The 20,165-nt window shown below is 35.6% G+C and overlaps 1 protein-coding gene and 1 long non-coding RNA gene across 2 annotated transcripts in view; both read left to right on the top strand.

The window, feature by feature from the left end:
- Positions 1 to 20,165, top strand: part of LOC134805539 (uncharacterized) — a 624,519-nt gene that overhangs the window by 29,591 nt on the left and 574,763 nt on the right. The window lies entirely within an intron of this gene.
- Positions 1 to 20,165, top strand: part of LOC134805461 (cadherin-99C) — a 146,945-nt gene that overhangs the window by 48,675 nt on the left and 78,105 nt on the right. The window contains exon 2 of the mRNA XM_063778765.1: positions 1,921 to 1,963. The gene's annotated coding sequence lies outside the window, so the exon portion shown is untranslated. The remainder of the gene's footprint in view (positions 1 to 1,920; positions 1,964 to 20,165) is intronic.

Genomic DNA, 20,165 nt, shown 5'->3' with positions numbered 1-20,165 from the left:
AGAGGGGGGATAGTCTTTCTAATTCTGCAAATCTGTTATTATACAAAAACATTTCAGTAAGTTTCGGAAAAGGTAATATACAAATATAAATAATTGACCAGTACTGTAAACATTTTGTCTTCGTCATATTGCATTTGTCATCAGTGTCATCACGTTGTGATCAGCAGTCACTGACTCGGAACTATTTCTATATCAGTGTTGGGAGATTGGCCATCGCCCCCTCTAATCGGTCGACTATCGTTTTCGGGTTTAATTATGCATTGGACCGTTGGAACCAATAATTTGTGGTAATTTGAAGCCATAATGTAGGAGTTTTGTGGTAAATTTATGGTTATTACTCGTTCTTAAATTTGTTATTACTCGTTGAAACGATTGAGTGATTCTACACTGACACATTTTCTTACAAGTTGAAATTTGATATTACCATATTCTTTAACGACATTTAATACGAATCTTAACTTTGTCTCAGTATTTCACTAATTATGTGAAATGTAAGATCTATTGCGCCGAGGAAACCTGACCACGCCGAGCAATAGCGCCGGTATCTAAACAAAGCATCTTATTTACTATATTAGCATCATTCAATAATTAACTTTATAGCCTTTTGTTACAGTTTATATTTAATTCAGCAGCATCCCTGCATTTCATCATTAAGTACGGTCATTAGAAAATGAAGTTTAAGTAAACGAAATACGGGTTATTTCTCATTCAAGTGTTACAACAAGTAGCGATAAAGAACCCTGTGAGAACGAGACGCTCTGAAAACTGCGGTTTGCTGTCCGCAATCGTACAGAGCAATATAATAAAAAGTTTAGTAATGCGAGCCTGCTTGCCTAGGTCATTGTATCAAAATTAAAACCTTTGTGAAATTGTTTTGTTAAGATCGATTAGATTATAGCTTCTTGTGTTAGCTATCCATAGTTTAATTTCTTTGTGTTTTAACTGTTTTGCTGTTGTTAGTCAGGAAGTATCTTAGTAATTACCTAGGTACTAAGATTCTTTTGATTTCTTGCTTGAAATAAACATAAGTTATCTTTGAACTTGCATTGCATGAAAAAACCTTACCAAGGACAGATTCCCAAGTCGTACACTGAATGAATGATAGTTTTGTAACAGCTGACCCCCGACCTCTGCCACTAATGCATGTGTGAAGGCGAAGTCTGCTCATGCGCAGTTGTTTAAAGAATAACGAATGACATTTCTGTATAAAAACTTGATGATCGGTTGTCGAAATGTGTGACTTGAGACAGTGATAAATAATCATGGACGTATAAGGCTTTTAACATATCGCTTTCGTTTTGTTTTCGGGTAATAGTTCTAATCTTTGACTGGTGATAATTTAGTCCCTTAGATAAGGTACCTATTTCTGTCGTTATAATTGTCATTAATCACTTTGCGTTTTTTGCTCTACCGTTAGGTAGTGGATCCATCTATTTACAATTACATGCAGACATTCGACCTCACCTCCGTTAGTCTCCCGGTACCTCCGGTAGAATAATTACAAATACTAAGTCCCACGAATGTCTAATTGTAGGATTTTACACACAGCACGGAATTGTCATTATTTCGCTATTATTATCTTGGCAGCGTTTACTTAGCAAGATAAAGGAAGCACGAAGCTTGCTCACGTCATGTATTATGAAAGGTTGCTTAATTTTCCTCGATTGCCTGTTTATATTGGAGTAACAGTGGTTACGATTATTGGCATGGAATGTATCAAAACATTTCAATTTGTCCCCAAATCCTTTTTGTTGTTGTTGTTGTTGTTGTTGATATTTCTAAAGTTCTTATTATAAATTAAACAGACGGTGTGTGTTTTTTTAATAAATGTAGTCCGTAAATTAAATCCAATTAACATTTTTTTGGTTTAATTCAATAATGTTGTACATATTTTAACGTTTACAATTAATTTGTTTACAGATTTCAAGATGGTGGTACGATTATGATACGGCGCACTATTTAGGTGAGTTTGCCAAACCGTATTTTGTAACTGAACTCTTTGTCATAAGAACATAATGGGTCTACTACACTGACTGGCATCTAATCCACTGCCTTAGTGGATGAATGCGCAGTTTCAAAAGCGCGGGTGCGGCACCGAATCGAAAGCTTAAGGAATTGGACTACCTACGCTTCGTCTGTGACAAAATAAAGTCATTAAATTATTTTGTCGCGGGTTGACAGTGCAATGACGATGATTTAAAATAAGCCCAGCTACCACATAAGGGTCTGCAAAAGTTATTCAACGAGTCCCAGATTGGTTTATGGTCTAAAGCAGTCGTGAATGTTGACGTACGCCGATCGTAAGTTTACATCGATAGATTGGAATGTCAAATACAAGCGGAATACGTCATACGTCGTGAATCCGAGTTTCCAGTTATATATTTGTCGTATAAGACATACATTATATGCATTCATTTACTGGACAACAACACAGTCTGATCGTTAATATCAATAATTAAACTAATAATTAAATATTTTCACAAATGAAACATTGCCAAAATTAATGTCATCATCCTAAACTAAGCTATCTAAGAGTTTAGTGAATGTTGCTGGCTGTGTGATTTATTTGCATTTTGCACTAACAACAGAATGATTTACACCAACCTGATTGCCGGCAGGAACACAGTAAGTATAAAATTCAATTGAAAATGCACACAAACAAGTAGCTAATTTGAGTTATAAAGTCGATGTTCCTTCCCAGTTACAGTAGGTGTTACAAATTGTGCCCGTAGGCTTTGTTAACGATACGTTTTGTTTCAAAGTCTACAGAGTGGACTGGATATAGTAGATCAATTGGTTACGGCAGCATATAGTTACGTCGGCGGAATTTCTAATACAAAGTGGCGTCAATGTGCAGTTGCGGAATTCTCAAATACCGCTGATCTGAATGTAACTGTAAACTACCAGTCATTGGTACGGTTAGTTTGTTTACGTATAAGGGTATACAAATGTATGCAGACACGGCAGTAGGACCTGTGCTGGCGTTTTGCTTAAATGCTAATGTTTTCTAACTGACTAGTCCCACTAGTTTGATTTTATCTGGTCATACCTACATGAAATTAAGTTCTAAGATAGGTACTCTTATAAAATTCTCATGACATCAAACTATGGTATCCTTTGCACTTATCATAACTACACGTCATCGTCATTATTTCGATGTCTTAACATTTGAATTACAATGCGAAGCAAAACATGTCTTTAAATTACCGATTAGTATAATATATGTATCTATTAAATTACACATGCGTGCAATCCATCACGAGCCAAAACAAGTCAAAGATCACAGTTCGACTATGAGACACCAACGTAAAAACTGGGCCGTAGTTACATGTGCGTTATGCGTCTACGTTTACTCTTAAACCATTTGCTTAATACACGTATAAGCTGTAAGTTTACATTGCGTAACAGCTTGATTGACCGACTGCTGCGCAAGTAAATGTGGTAATTTACGAGCGTGGCTAATACTTACATGTAAAACTAAAAAAAAAAGACGTGTTAAACGTTCTGGAAGTTCCAGATTTTTTGGCTATGGGACTTAAAATATGGTTTATGTTTGAATTTCCTGTTTTGTTTGGAACAAAATTTTACATAAGTAGTCCACCTTCAATTGAGCAAACGGGCATTGCCAGAAGAAGTCACAATCATTTGCAAAGATATTATCTTCTATATTATATATATATATATATATATATATATATATATATATATATTATCTAAATATATAAACGTGAAAGACCTGACTGACTGACTGACTGACTGACTTAAATCAACGCACAGCCCAAACCGCTGGGACTAGAAAGTCCAAATTTGGCAACTAGATTCCTTATAAGGTGTAGGGGTGCACTAAGAAAGGATTTTTCAAAATTCATCCCCTAAAGGAGTGAAATGGGGGTCCAAAGTTTGTATGGGGTTAAAGTTTTCTTTTAAGCTAGGAATTTGAAACTTCGTAAAAAGATATATTATTAAAATACAAGAAAACTAATTTCAGCGTTTTAGAAAATTCATCCCCCAAGGTGGTGAAAAAGGGGTTGAAAGTTTGTATGGATATCAAACATTTTTTCGATCGCGGGACTTGAATCTTTGTATTTGGGGATATTATTAGAAGACAATAAAAGTAATTTCAGCGTTTTGTAAAATTCATCCCCTAACAGGGTTAAAAAGGGGATGAAAGTTTGTATGGGGGTAAAGTTTTCTTTTAATCTAGGAATTTGAAACTTCGTAGAAAGATATACTATTAAAATACAAGAAAACCAATTACAGCGTTTTTGAAAATTCATCCCCTAAGGTGGTGAAAAAGGGGTTGAAAGTTTGTGTGGATGTCAAACATTTTTTCGAGTGAGTTATCATTTTTGAATCTTTGTATTTAGGGATATTATTAGAAGACAGGAAATGTTATTTCAGCGTTTTGTAAAATGCATCCCCTAACAGGGTTAAAAAGGGGTTGAAAATTTGAATCCATTACAAATGCTTTGAAACGTCTTAGAAAGACATAATACCCGATTACAAAAAAAAGTAATTGCAAAGTTTTTGGAAATACAAGTCCTAAGGGGGTTAAAAAGGAGATGAAAGTTCGTCTTGGGGTGTAAATTTCATTTTAAGCTAGGAACTTGAACATTTTGCAAAAAAAAAGTTATTAAAATAAAAAAACATGAAAACGAATTTATGCATGTTTGAAAATTCATCCCCCAAGGTGGTGAGAAAGGGGTTGAAAGTTTGTATGGAGATCAGATATTTTCTGAGTGCGGAACTTGAATTCTTTGTATAAGGGTGTACCTATTATTAGAACACAAGAAAAGTAAATTTCAGCAACCAACATCAAAATCCACTTGACTTAAAACTTCATACAACTTGCTAAAAATGTAAAGTAAGTTCAACATTGCCTGGATATGAAAATTATAGGTACTAAAGATGTAAAATGTTGAAGATAAGATTCCACGCGGACGAAGTCGCGGGCAACAGCTAGTTTTATTATATGTCTAAGATGAACTATCACTGATGATAAATTTTTAAGCTGTCATGAAGCGTGACTGTGTAGTGTGTACATACAAACGTTTAATTTCAAGCCTCTCAAATTCATAAAAAACATGCTTTTTGTCACGTCGAAAGGTTTAACTACTACAAAGGTGTCATTCAGATTGCGACTGCAGTTGCGTTACTGCTTCAGAGTTGCTGGTGCAACAATGCAGCGGGGAGAAATTGGTAATAAATATCACTGTCAATTTCAATGATAAATCGAGTGACGGATTAAATCTTCTAATCGCGCAACAACACATTTAAACGAGTTATGTGACAGTGGCATCGTCCGTATCCGACGCAACGTGCAACGTTGCTTGCGGTCGGTTTAGTGATTGAAATATACCAACGTCCTTAGTTTTATTAATGCTATTAATTGAAGAGCAAATTTTCACAATGAATAGATATCGTTTAATTCGCACAGAAAATTCGTGTATTTACATCTGCAGGCTCTCAGGGTAACGGTTGCCTGCCCTAGTTGCGGAGTGATAAGGCGGCATCCGATAGGAAACCTGATTGCTGCCAATTGTAATAAATAATGCAACGAGAAACCATTTTAAAACAATATTTATATTCACCTTGTTTCCGTTTTAAATTAGATTTGATTATTTTCAATAATTAATCTAAATATATAAAAAGTACCGTTGAAGATTGGACCATGTCATAGAGAGAGGTGGGATTTTGTAACGACTGCTACGTACACTCCTTACTTGAAGAACCCCATACTGTAGTACATGTGTAGTAGTGTAGTGTCAGTAGTGTGTGTGTATTCTCTCTCATAGAATGCGACAAACATCACAATTCACAAACAGTAACGGTTTTAGTTCTTAGGCCCCGCGTCCGTCCACATTCTGATGTAACAAGCAGTATGTATTTGTTAGTACTACAGTCCTTTTGTCTATGTCAGTGCCGCGTACTGTATCATCAATTCTACGTAGACTGCTCTATATCCTGCCTCCGAACCGATCTTACCACAGATTTCATTCCACAAGATTGATGCACTAAACGCGCTCACCATGCACTTCGTACCTCGTATCGTACTATGCCTCTGAAGAGTGGAATGAAAATGAAACTATGTTATATTACAATGGTTCGTAATAAACCTACAATTTAAATTATTCAAGATATACAGGGTGACCTTAGCCTTAGGGTTACTTCTAAGAAATGCTCTAACGGTAATATTTATTTAATTAGAACAAAAGATAAAAAAAAACCGGGCAAGTGCGAGTCGGACTCGCGCACGAAGGGTTCCGTACCATAATGCAAAAAAACGGCAAAAAAAAAACGGTCACCCATCCAAGTACTGACCCCGCCCGACGTTGCTTAACTTTGGTCAAAAATCACGTTTGTTGTATGGGAGCCCCACTTAAATCTTTATTTTATTCTGGGTTTAGTATTTGTTGTTATAGCGGCAACAGAAATACATCATCTGTGAAAATTTCAACTGTCTAGCTATCACGGTTCGTGAGGTACAGCCTGGTGACAGACAGACGGGACGGACGGACGGACGGACGGACGGACAGCGGAGTCTTAGTAATAGGGTCCCGTTTTACCCTTTGGGTACGGAACCCTAAAAATCAAACAAAAGTTATTTCCAATAATCGACAGCAAAAAGAAACATACTATTAATCATTGGCAGTGATTTTGACAATTTGTTTGAAAATGTGCGGCAATGATGACATTTGTCAAAAGTCAGAATCTTATTAATGTCATAAATAAAAAAAATAAAAAAAAAACCCTATTATACAGATTTTTTTCTTCTGCCAAACTGCAGGGCAGTTTGTTGGCAGAGGGAACTCCCTTAAAACATACATGGGTAGACTTAGCTAATTGGCTAATTAATTCAACACGGTCAAACAAAACGAAACGTCGATCAAAACGGTCGAAGAAGGTTTCATACTATTTATTAACTCAGGAATTAAGCGATTCATAGTCAATACCGGGATCCCGGGATCCCGGTATTGACTATGAATCGCTTAATTTTTTTTTGTTTTATTAAAAAAAGGCTCATTGTAACACCAGATATGTATGTCCTTGGCTTAGGATATTAAACAATAATCGCCATCTGTAATAATAGGGAATATTACGCAAAACTCTGCATAGAGGGCGTCACTAACTAACTCAATCACATGGCCTACCGTGAAACACGACAATCGAAAGTTCGGTTTCTACCTCTCTATCACTCTTGCTTATTCGATCGATAGAGAAACAGATAACGAAATTTAGATTTTCGCGTTTCGCGGTAAGCCACCTGTAAACAAACCGCCTTGATGCATCAATGTCATAGTAAAACATGTCAAAAAACTGGTTAAGGCGTAGTATGTATAACTTACTCTATGGTTTACTGAACAAATTAGTGCTGCACTCTGGCGGCAGAACATTGCAGTAATACTCCCTATTATCATTTCACCCTCCAAGTTAACAATAATTTTATCCGCCTTGTTGACCTCACCACTTTCACCAGTCACATTTTTAGTTCAACCTAATAAACCAGCCAACTATAGGTATTCAAATATGCCACCAAAAATTCGTTTGCCATACTACAATTCCTTGCTCATTTCTTTCCACTCTTTGATATAATTTAAAGAACTAACTATATTAATATCATATCCTGAACATCAGAATTCATCACCAAATATTTATCTATGCATATGCACCGATCTTGATTCAATTAAATGATCTTCTTTAATTAAATGGGCAAGTAATATTCTTGATACAACCGAATTTAATCAATTTAATGGATTTTAAACGGTATAATCGGCACAGTTTCCTTGTTTTTGAAAATACCGGGATCCCGGTATTGCATAAAAAAATACCGGTATTGAAAAATGCGTTTTTACAGACGGGATCCCGGTATTTCGGGATCCCGGGATCCCGGTATTGGAAGCCCTAGGAGCTACTAAGACATACAGGTTGCTGCAAAGTAAAAAAATCGTAATTTGTTAATTTCTTCGTAACCGCTACACCGATTGTTATGATACTTTGTATACTGGTTCTAAGTACCCTAATGTATATGTACATTTCGGCTTTGTCCAATGGCTAGGGACATCCTGTATAAAGTAGTAGTTTTTTTAGACGCAACAGAATGGCGCGGCTTAAGTCTTCGAATTGTCTAAGTACTATAGGTACGTATGTGTCGGTAGGTGGTACCTGTCTTTCAACATGCGGGATCTCTAGGGAGGCAATCTCATGCTCCGTACCAACTAACGGTTCGCTTATTCACATTTATCTGCTTTTGGTCCTGCTTTAAAAGTATCATGCGTTCGTGTTTTAAATACCTGATTCAAAGATTCCTTATTTGTCTGTATATCGTTCCGGTTATTAAAGTAATTGGCGTGCTTGAAATTCTGTAAGATTAATCAAAATCGTTGTTAGTTTACTGTTGAATCTGTGCCGCTTTAATCGATTTACGGTATCGGTCGACCTTATGACTCCCGTAGTTAAAAACTGGGACGTAACTTTTAACTAATTATTATCGACGCTTGGCGTAGGGAACTGTTTTTAATTACTCATGGCTACAGTAGATTTGTGTTTGGAAACAAGTTTGGCGCCGGTATTCATATTGAGTGTATGGATAAATTACTCTAAATTTTACTCAATGATCTGCACCTTTAGTCACAACAAGGAACGATCAGGATAAAATAGTCAAGTTGATTTGAGTTGAGTTCTTCCGAAGTTGCAAAGTTATACCGGAACTTTTTTAAACAATGGCTACCTACGAAAAGCCGAGACGACGTGTGCCGCGGCCATTGAAATTTCAAATTAAGAGCCAACGGGAGTGGTCATTTCTCCATACAAACGTACTCCTCGTTTTCCTCCGTGGTTTTTGAAGCTAGAGCAATGATTTTTTCAACACAGATTAATATTGTCAATATCTGTGTCGGACCGTTTTGCTTTTTTTGATATTTTTGTTTTTTAAGGCGCTAGAGCCCTTCAAAAATGGCCAAAATGGCCTAATTGACTATGCCGCAATGAGAGGCGTGGCATTCAAAACTGATATCAATTAGCCAAAATAGCAAAACGGTCCGACACAGATAATTTCATAATCATTTCGATTTCCAAATTTGGTTACGATTGGTTAAGTTTTGGAGGAGGAAACGACGAAACCTCGATTTTTGAGATTTTTACGCAGGATTTTTCGCCTTGTCCTTATCGCACTACTTTTAGGTGCCGCTTCCGTTAGCGAGACGGATATATTTACCTAAAATATTTAAAACTCAGCTCCTGTTTCGTCTTAAAATCATCGCCTAATGTTACAATGATTTATCGATACACATCAATAATTGCACGGCTCGTGTAATTGACGTGAAAATCCGACGTAATAGACCTCAATGGAGTCGCATTACACAACTTTCTTCGCGGATATCGATCTAAATTGTATTTGGAAGAATAATGCAATGGCGTACTGCGCATACTATTTAATTTGCTACTCAAAATTAGAGTGACGTAATGGTTAATATGAAACATGTCTTTAATAAGATTTCTCATAAGATCGGTTTTTTTTTCAGCTAGAATGTAATTGGCGCAATAAAGCAGGTCAATCGGGTTAGTAATTCATAACTGAGATTCAGTTAATATGATAATTACTTATATAACTAAAATAACATAAACGTTTAAATCCGGTTAACGATCTTGACGTTATTTGCTCATTACTTTCTAGTAATTTTTTTTCACGACAGGTGGTCAAAGTCTAAATTAATGTTTCGCCGTGAATTTAATTCAAGATTAAACCAGTGCTTTTTTGCATTTTACATTGTTTTACGATAAAATGCCTATTTAGTTATCTTAATTAACTATTCATGATGTCGTACACATAAAAAAAAAATAACTTTGAGACCTTTTTGGGTGCACACTGGCACTAACAATGTTCAAAACGGTCAAAATTCATGAAAATCCTTAATTTGGCAATAACTCGAAAACCGTGCCACTTTTACTGGGGTCATGTTGAGTTGGTTTGGGTCCTCTTGGCCTGGTCTACCTCCAGTGTCACTGTGACGTGTCACTTATGGGACACCCTGTATATATATATAGGTAATATGTGTATCCTGACTAACTGATTCATCAATGCAGAACCAAAATTACAAAAAGCTAGAAAGTTTAAATTTGCACATCAGATTTATGACGTGTAATATAAAAATACGTAGTAACTTTGAAAAATTCAACTCCTGATGAAGTAAAGGGGAATAAAAGTGTGTATCGGGAACGAATTTTTTTTTTTTTTTTTGAGTGAGCTACTGGAAACTTTATAGTAAGACACAATATTAGAAAAGAAGGAAAGTAATTTAAGCATTTGAAAATTTATCCCCTATGGTGTAGAGAAGGGGGCTGAAAATTTGTAACAGAAACGATTTGAATAAGAGACGTACACTGACATCAGAATGATATCTAAATGATGTCTTTTAATTATCGTGCGTCTCGCTCGTGCCAATATAATATGAACGGACAAATACGTGCTTTTTCATGTACCTTATAAGTACAGAAATTAAAATATAAAAAAAATCTTTACTTATGCAAATATGATACCGACGCCAGGTTGCTGAAATTGTCCGCAAACTAGTTTTGCTTAATACCGGACCTGACTACTTACTAAAATGATTAATGCGATTCTCTATATATGGTAGGCTTAAACTTCTAACTATTCGCACTAGGAGAAAGCGAAGGCAAAATACCTATTTTTTATTTTAAACTGCATCACCTTGGTGACTCCGAATTTTGTCTCTGTTCTTAACAAGAGTTAACTGCCTCCTGTATTCTCATTTTTATACCACGTTCAATGCTCTCGGTTTGTTTGCGTTCATGGTAATTAACTTTTTTCGTTGCATTTAATTTTAGCTGTAACTGTTTTCTGAGTGTCGTGTTATTGAACCGTGATCGTACTTGGGTGCAATTTAATTTCGTTTACTGCTACGATTTTTCTGAGAGGTATCAACCGGTTTTTTTTTTAATATTACCGACATCGCTAATTTGCCGAGCTAATATGAAAGTTGCTCATGAGGATTTAGTTAAGTAGGCGTGGCTCACTAAACAGATTCAGTGAGCCATGCCTACTTAACTTTCATGCATGAACGTCATATTTTACAACCCATTTTATTAAAAGTATACAATTTAAATGAATACCGTGCACCGTCACAAATAATAACAACAAATAAAACCGTTAAGGTGAGTTCTTAACTAATGGTACAGAGCATTGTTATTTGCCAAGCAAATATCTCTATCAGGCCCTTTGATGCCTTGCATAGATTGCGGCTCAGTCGCCGAAGATACGACCTTAAATTCCGACCGCGGCGATCCGCGATAAGCGATACATAAACGATCTTGATATTCGAGTACCGTTCTCGTTAAATTATCGCTCACGTTTCGCTACCGAGCTGGCGCCCTAGCATTACGGTATTGCTCGAAATTACGACGTTTTGAGCAAGACCCATCGTCACACTATCAGGGACGTGACTGGCGTTAAGTGAGAGCTTATGTCTAACGATGAAACGTCAAAGAAATCCAGTCTCCTCTCTATTTTCAAAATCTCACGCGCCTTCACCTGCTGTGTCACGTTTTCATGTCTCCAATCTTAATTGTTTTGCTTGGTTTGGCTTCCAATTTTCTCGTGATAAATTCATCTTGATTTAAGTTCTAATTTATCGTGTTTGGATTATTACGTGTATTACGTGCTGTGTTGTTTACTTCTAAATGACGTACATATACCTAATGTGAATCATGAACTAAGTTGTTCAGCTCATCCTTTCCCTTTGTAGATATTTTACGTTTTTATTATCTTATACGATTTATGCCTCATTTGGTATATAAGTATCTACATAGAATGCTGTCGCTAAATTTAACACTTAATAATTCATATAATGATTAAAGTTAGACCAAGAAAAGTCTGCAGAGATTTTAAATAGCCCACGCAGTCACAGAATAATTAATAGTACTACCGTACAGAAAGGAAACTTTCTACAAAAACGAAGTTTGACAGCGGTTCAGGGTCGAATCATGCTGTCCCTTTCTAATATATGGCACTATCCCTTTCGGCTATTTAGGGTTGTCAAAAATCAAGTGATTATCTTATCTGTGGTCGTGCACGCAAAAGGAAGTCAAGTGGTGCCAAACCTAATAATTGCTCGGAGCAATGCTGAGCCGAGCGGAGCCGAGTTTAACCGAAGTCAGGAGTTTCGCACCCCTGACGCAGTGTAAGTATTATTTTAAACGTCAAACTTCTATCTAATTCTGACGTATAAAAAACAGTTTTTTTTGTTGTCTAAAATATACCAGTAATGAAATTCACCATCGTGTCTGTGTTAAAACGTAACGTAACTGGCTGTCGACAAAAAACAAACTTGATTAAGACCTGTCAAAAATGTCTTGGTGATTATCTAAGAATCTTTTGAAATGTTATTAGAGACTTATGTTTCTTAAAAAAATGACACCTTTTTGTAACCGTCTCAAACCAGTGAATTCCTATTTAGTTCCAATTAACAGTAATGATTACTGCAGTTGTAATATTGAATTTGTTTTATTCTTTGGACAAATAGGTAATTACTTTGCTCTTTCGTAGTCCGTTACTTGGTTACGAAAATATCAAAGAGAAGACTATTTTAACCACTTACCCAAGTAGTGTTGGTACAACCAAGGTTTTTGGCGTGGTTTTTAGTCGCATAAATTAGTTTGATTGAACAAGTCTTATATTAAGTGGTGAGACTCGGTGGCGAGTAGGGCATCTTCGCTTTCAGAACCACTTACTAAGTAACTATCTACAAACTGTGCGGGACTGTGCCTCCGACCAACACATGCTATGTGGACGTGTAAATGTAAATATCTGACTTATCCGCTCAAAGATACCGTGTCCCGTTTTGCATATCTCGGGGCTATATCTATGGGTTAATCAAATATCTAATGAATCAATTCAATCTTGATGTGGGCCCTTTTGTAAAATAAGTTTGGATTATTCTATGAGCAATGTTTTCTATTTAGATCAATATCTAAATCAGTACCGGGCAATCTCTCTGTAAATACGTAATATAGGTATGTATATCGATCTTGCTTAATTAATTAAATTAGTTTTCTGTGATAAATTTGTTCTACACATTACCTAAGTATGTGTCTCCAATTAAAATTTGTTACATGAGTAAACACTACTGTCGTTTTTGTCAACAGAATGACATAGCTTCATAATTTAAAACCATGGTAATCGTATTTAGCTAATATAAACTACGGTGTGCGACTTTACGGCAATAATATTGGCGCCTATTCAAATCGGAACAAAGGCCATTTTACCAGACACCGTAACTTAGCCAAATAGCTCCTTTAAAGCCTAGCCTTCGAGTGATCTTTTATTAGTTTTCCATTTCCTAGTTCATTTATAAGCATCGGTGACTCATCGTGAATATGTCATAACAAATGCCATATTCTTAGCATAAATATCAACTTCCCAGACATCTTGGATGGCTGTCGACGTCGCCGTATAAACACAGCTTTAAATACACAATCAACAACCACATTTCAAACTAGTTCTCATTTAAAATTTTCTCGCAATCCTCGACGGAGCTGACAGTGGACAGTTGCGTTGGTAGAGTCGAGTTGCAGATAAAGATTCTGTCACCAATAAAACCTTAAGGTTTACTTAAAATAAGTCCCTATATATCGGGAAGCGAAAACAATTTTCGCACTAGAATATTGAATTAGATTATTTTGAATTATTCGCTTTTAAGTGATACAATTATATACATAGGTACATACTATTTATATTTCCTCCATATGAATAAATAATATGCTATTCTCAAAGGTAACATTAGGTGTATAGAAGTCTCACTATACTTACAGGTATTTTTCCTATACGTTGGCTTCTTCCTTATTTGTTAAGAAAAGAAACGCAACCCGGTAAGTACCTACCTACAATGTGAAAATATCGTTTCTAAATAATAGAAACGTTGTGAATGTTGTGATACTTGTGATTGACACAGTTTGAACAACAATGCAGGGAAAAGAAGCAGACCCTAATCTTCGTGCAGAAAATATCAATGGGAATCAAACTTTTACAACGTGCAAAAAATTGTGAATTTCATTGATCTCGCGAGAGCACGTTCACACTCCAATATGTTGGAGTGTGAACAAAAATGTGTTAATACCGTTAATAAAGAAAACATTGAGATATAATCCATTACAAAATATTATCTTCCGTTGTTGAAAGTTGACTTCACTCATAATAAGGTACCGCTGTGCCTTCACATTCTATCCAAAGGAGATAACATTGCAATGTCTGGACGACTGCAGTACGCCTACGTGGTACCGCTCTATAAATTGCGCTTCGTTATGCAAAGACTCGACAGAGTCGGCAGGTGGCCCTTCAACTTTGAGACGCTTTCCTGTTATGAAGCCAGTTCGTATTCGACATCTGGACTTTTGGGCTCTTTTTTATTCATTTTAGATAATTATAGAGGTTTATGGACAAAAAAGGTGTTTTGCTTCATGTTGATTATTTTAAATTGTCCATTATCAGATATCGAAATATCTAATGTGGGTAACACACTTTAATCACACAGTGGAAGTAAATATTATAATATTATGCAACTTCGGGACCCACATTTTTTTCCAACCTTGTCTTGATTTTGTACGAAAGTAATGTCTCGTGCAATTTGGCTTACTTGCACAGTTTAAAATGTGGGATCATCAAGACAAAGTCAAATGATTTTTGTAAACATAGGTAACAGTGTTGATATAAAAAGTATGTGAGAACCAAGGCCTGTTCACTTCCTAAGAAAGTTATGTCCCCAAATAATTGCGCATGTATGCGCCTGAAGCTTCTATGTGTGCTTTGGCCTCCTAGAAAAAGTTGCCAGTAATCAAAATAAAATCATTTTTCTACAGCAACATTGCTCCCAACTAAGATTTAAATTTTCACGATTTTTTTACATTATTAATCATAAAACATGACTTAAAACACTTAAAACTTAACTACACGCGATTAAGTTTTATAATGAATATTTGCTTCCAACTGTCTTTATCAATGTTCATAAAATATATGGAGGGTAGGTACGTTTACCCACCATAATAAAAAAAATATATTTGTCAATGACTCTGTCCAACTGCTGTGGTTAAAGTTCATAACGAAAATTTTATTTATTAAATCTTTAAATAATAAATACAACGTAGCGGTACTACCACTTAAGACTCTGTAAGTCTGTACCTACATGGATTACAGCAATGCACATAGAAAATGTGCTAAATGCGGAGCAACGGCTGTTGAAGATACATATTTGAGTGAAATTCGTAGCTTTATTGGGTCAGAAGGAACCGCGTCATAACGCATCTGGAAAGCGTATTAATTAACCGTGAAGAAATGTATGAATACAAGTTGGAAATCTGTGTAAAATGCCGTGTGTAAAGTGTAGTGTATCTGTGTGTGTAAAGTGTAATAGGTAGGCATGCCTAAAGTTATTTGTATTATACTGAAAACTTTGTGAATGCGCTTTATTAATGTCTATTTTTTATTAAGTTGTCAGGGTTTAATTTTCAGTGTATATTTCTATATGTAAAACATTTTTTTAACGAATAAATTAATACAATGTTATAAACATAAATATGCCTTTTATTTAAATCAATTGATAATACCACAAACAAGGGGTAATATTTGCATCTTTCATATATTTCGTGATATGAAGATAACAAATATGTTTATCAACAGAATTACTACCTATACCTACCAATACCCGCCAGGCTAAACCGGTTGTCAACTTTAGTTCCATTGTACACAACGACGGCGCCACTAGTATAAACGTATAAACGGTTGGGGACATTTTTTTGTATGGAGTTACCGTTCTTCTCCTAGTGAGTATTATATTCTTTGGTGAGAACGCTATGTTTCGCGATTTTATAATAAACTTCCAAACCATATTACTGAATTATCTATTAATAAATTTAAGAATTATGTAAAGCGTAAACTTATTTCTAAAGCTTATTATACCACACAAGACTACATGAATGATATTACAACGTGGGATTAATTGTTATTCGAAATGATTATTTATTTATTAGGTATATTTGATTATTGATGAGGAAATGGATATTCCGATGTAATACTATCTACTTCTTTTGTTACTTATGCTTTTTTTTTTACATTTAGATTTTATTCTAGAAATGCTAGACTAGTATTTTTTTTATACAATCTTTTTAATGTTTGACGATCCTTTTGTGAAATTCTTAGTGTTAAATTTGATATGTATAATAATCCAATTTTATTATGGAATAATATCAACATCAATAAATTGCTCTGATAATTAGATTAAGATTAATTACGATTCATAATTGCTTGTTGCTAGGCCTACATGAATAAAGTATATTTTGATTTTGATTTTGATTTCGCCGACAGGCATACAAATTTGAGATGTACCTAAGGTATACACATACCATTTTTAAATTTTGTCTTAATTTTGTACGTATAATTTCTTGTGCATTTTGGCTTACCTGCGTAATTTAACTTAAGCATCGTTATTAAATTTTTCTTATGGCTGATTTTTTATTAAACGGAATATAGGTACTCGTTTCGGTTGTCGTTTATATTTTGACTTATTGGCAGTGTTCCAGTAGTTATAGTCCTCATTTGATTGAACGTCGTGGTCATCACTTAGGTATTTAGAATCAATTCCAGGCATGAACATACGAGGATGCCTAACTAAATACTAAATTTCGATTTCAGTTCATTGAACTGTTTATTGTTACAAATAAAATAGTCTCTGAAAGGTGAACCCACTTGAATACCATTTCTGCAATACATGAAACGTGCGCAAAGTAAACCGCAATGTTCTGGTTTGATATTTGATATTTTAAGGGTTACGTCAGTCGGTAACCTTATCTTACTTCTGTCCTTTGTAAAAGTTATAATCTCTTTGTAATCTCTGGCTGTCGCTGTGTTTATTCTGACAGTTTATAAGCACAATATTAAATAAAACGACCGATCTCAAATTTCTAGAAAGGTTATTTAAGTTACTTAAGTGCAGCTTAAGTGAGAATGGATATTTTCTACACACATTTACTGCATCATTATAGAATTGCATCAACGCAACGTTCATCTCCTACCTATGACATAATAAGATTATTACCTATAATAATATTATGTAACGTTTGAGGCGTTGTCAACTTACACCGTCTTCTCCTAGTCAAGTCAATATTTATTAATGTTTCTAAGGCAATCAGAGGAATTTACGACGTCGTTTGTCTTGACCAATGAGAGCGGGCCTGCGCCGCACTAACTGTACCATAGTCATCCATAGTTCTGAGCTAAATAATGTAGCTTATTTATTGCGTATTTATTCTTGTGTTTGTGATAGGCCGTGGGCGCAACCACTTCTCACGGCGATTGTGATGTGTAATATTGCATCCGGATTTGACATTCAACCATAAGTAATGACTTCATTTAAACCACTTTTTGCACGAAGCGCAGTTTGCTGTAATGAATACCGGCTAAGAGCGTGTCGGGCCATGGTCAGTTTAGGGTTCCATAATAGTTACCATACTGTCACATTAGGATGCTTTGAACGGGCGCTATTAGTATTTAAGTAAGTAGCTATAGGTACTACCTATCACATACATAACAAGCAAAAGGAAGTACCTAGACTTTTTGCGATACATAACTCAAAAACTGCTTTACTGACCATGTTCGCTTTAGCTTCTATTGAATGTCTTTACTTTCACGATTTTGTCATATCTGTTCCATCTAAATCGCCATTGCCATCTTAAACTATTATTATTGACTATTATTTTACATTTATTTACATTAGTGGCGTGATTGGACTTTCAAAGCACCCGTTCCACACTTCCCCACTATTATTCATCTGCCATTTAAAACACTCAGAATTCTCAATTTAAACTTTTCTCATAGTTCCAGGGGTGCCAAGTTTCATCAACTATGCATTTATGCACGTCGCTTCCAAGCCAGTATTATGATTTATATTGTGTCCATGTTACCTTATTTGGCGATCGTTCTCGTTTCCAAATAGTCTTTGATTTAGTGCTGTTCAACTGTTACTTCATTTCCATAGTATCTTCTTAAACAATGCTTAACTAGTTTAGACACACCATAACCGTGTAGTGTAACTGCTTAATACAATACAATAGCTACTCTTTACTGCATACCTCAATAAAAGAAAACGATACGTAACACAACTTAAAAGTAGAATGTGAAGTAGTAATATGTTTTCGTTTTAGGGTTCCGTTCAATAAGGTATTTATTTAGCAAATAATTGTGGTGTATGTAAAATTATTTTACCATATAACCAAAGTCGACATTAGCTATTCAGTTTCTGCGGCACCTAAGCAGTGCTTGCCGCAACAGCTTTGATAAGAGTTCCTTGCCCTTTTCAGAAAGTCTTATCTTTCGATTGTATGCACTACGCACATTTTGAGTTCCTAGTATACAATATACATGCAAGTTAATCGTGATTGATAAACGTTAGAGAACTGGCTCAATTCGAATTTTGCACACTTTCATTTTAAAAACCTATTTTTTAGGGTTCCGTACCTCAAAAGGAAAAAACGGAACCCTTATAGGATCACTCGTGCGTCTGTCTGTCTGTCTGTCTGTCTGTCTGTCTGTCTGTCTGTCTGTCCGTCTGTCACAGCCGATTTTCTCCGGAACTACTGGACCAATCAAGTTGAAATTTGGTACACATATGTAAGTTTGTGACCCAAATACGGACATGTAACGTAAACAAATGAATTTTAAATATGGGGGCCACTTTTGGGGGGTAAATGAAAAAATGAAAAAAATTAATTTTTCAAACTATATCATGCTACATATCAAATGAAAGAGCTTATTGTAAGGATCTCAAATATATTTTTTTTATAATTTTCGAATAAACAGTTTAGAAGTTATTCAAGAAAATAGGCAAAAAATGACCATTCCCCCCCCCATATCTCCGAAACTACTAAGTCTTAAATTAAAAAAAAAATACATAAAATAGGTCTATACCTATAGATGACAGGAAAACCTATTAGAAATGTACAGTCAAGCGTGAGTCGGACTTAATTACAGTTTTTGATCCGACCCCTACGGATTTTTTAAAGAGATTTCACTCACGTTTCACATAAAAAATACATTGTTAACAGTGCCGGATTACTTAGAGTAGTAGTTTTCTTGATAGTGGGTGATAATTTTCTGATAAGATAATCATTTTAAATATTTAACGGTCTTACCTACTTACGAGTAATTGTAAGGTCAAATTAAAAATAATGTTTAAAAAAATATGTTAAATTGAGAGCTAGCTCAAAGTTTTTTGTACTCGTCGACTTTAATGGTTGAATTAATAAAGACTTTGTAACCAATAAGCAAAACAAGCACGTGCTTACGGCACCACGTTCAGGGAGGGCACCAAAATGCCAGGTTGAAAAAGGTGAACAAATTTTAAAATTAGGGAAAGACACATCGTTTTTACCACACGATTTTTTTAGCTGTCCAAAAGCTAATTTGCAAAAATAATGGCGCGTAATTCTTTGGGAAACAATCGGTAGCAGTAGAAGAGTCGTGATTACATGCATAGATTCGATTTCAACCCACTCTTTTGCGGTTCGGCGTTAGGTCTTATGCGAGGCCTTCTGCCTTACGGCAAAGTTGATCTTCTGCCTTAATTACACTTGGGCGTGGATCCAAATCCAAGCTTTCCTCTTTCGCACCTGGGCCTACTGCCTTTCTCACACTTCGCCAATTCAATTCCAAGCTCTCTGCTTTCTTGCATATTTTATGCATGAAAACAACTTCGCTGAGACCCTTAAATATCGAGCCCTATGCGAAGCTAGGCTAATAGAAAACTGTCCCATCCCTTCTCTGTATGAAATCCTGGATTCGCGCCTGGTTGGGACTAAAACTAAAATTGCGTTTTTATATCAAAAAGTTTTCGCGCTCGCTTCGCTCGCGTTTTCAATTACTTTATAAGGTATGATAAAGGTGACATTCGGGTGGCGACTGCAGCAACATTACTCTGTTGCAACTTTACTGCTGCAGTACTGTCAACTTCCGTGATAAAATGATGTGACTGATTTCCATACTAAAAGTAAAAATGTACAACTGTCTATCATATTGCGTTTTTATACCGAAAAATTTCCGCGCTCGCTTCGCTCGCGTTTCTATTACTTTCTACGCTATGATAAAGGTGACATTCGGGTGGCGA

This window comes from Cydia splendana, chromosome 2 (assembly GCF_910591565.1).
Source record: "Cydia splendana chromosome 2, ilCydSple1.2, whole genome shotgun sequence".
NCBI lineage: Eukaryota > Metazoa > Arthropoda > Insecta > Lepidoptera > Tortricidae > Cydia > Cydia splendana.
The sequence above is the reverse complement of the archived record's forward strand: the minus strand, read 5'-3'. Positions and strand labels throughout refer to the sequence as shown.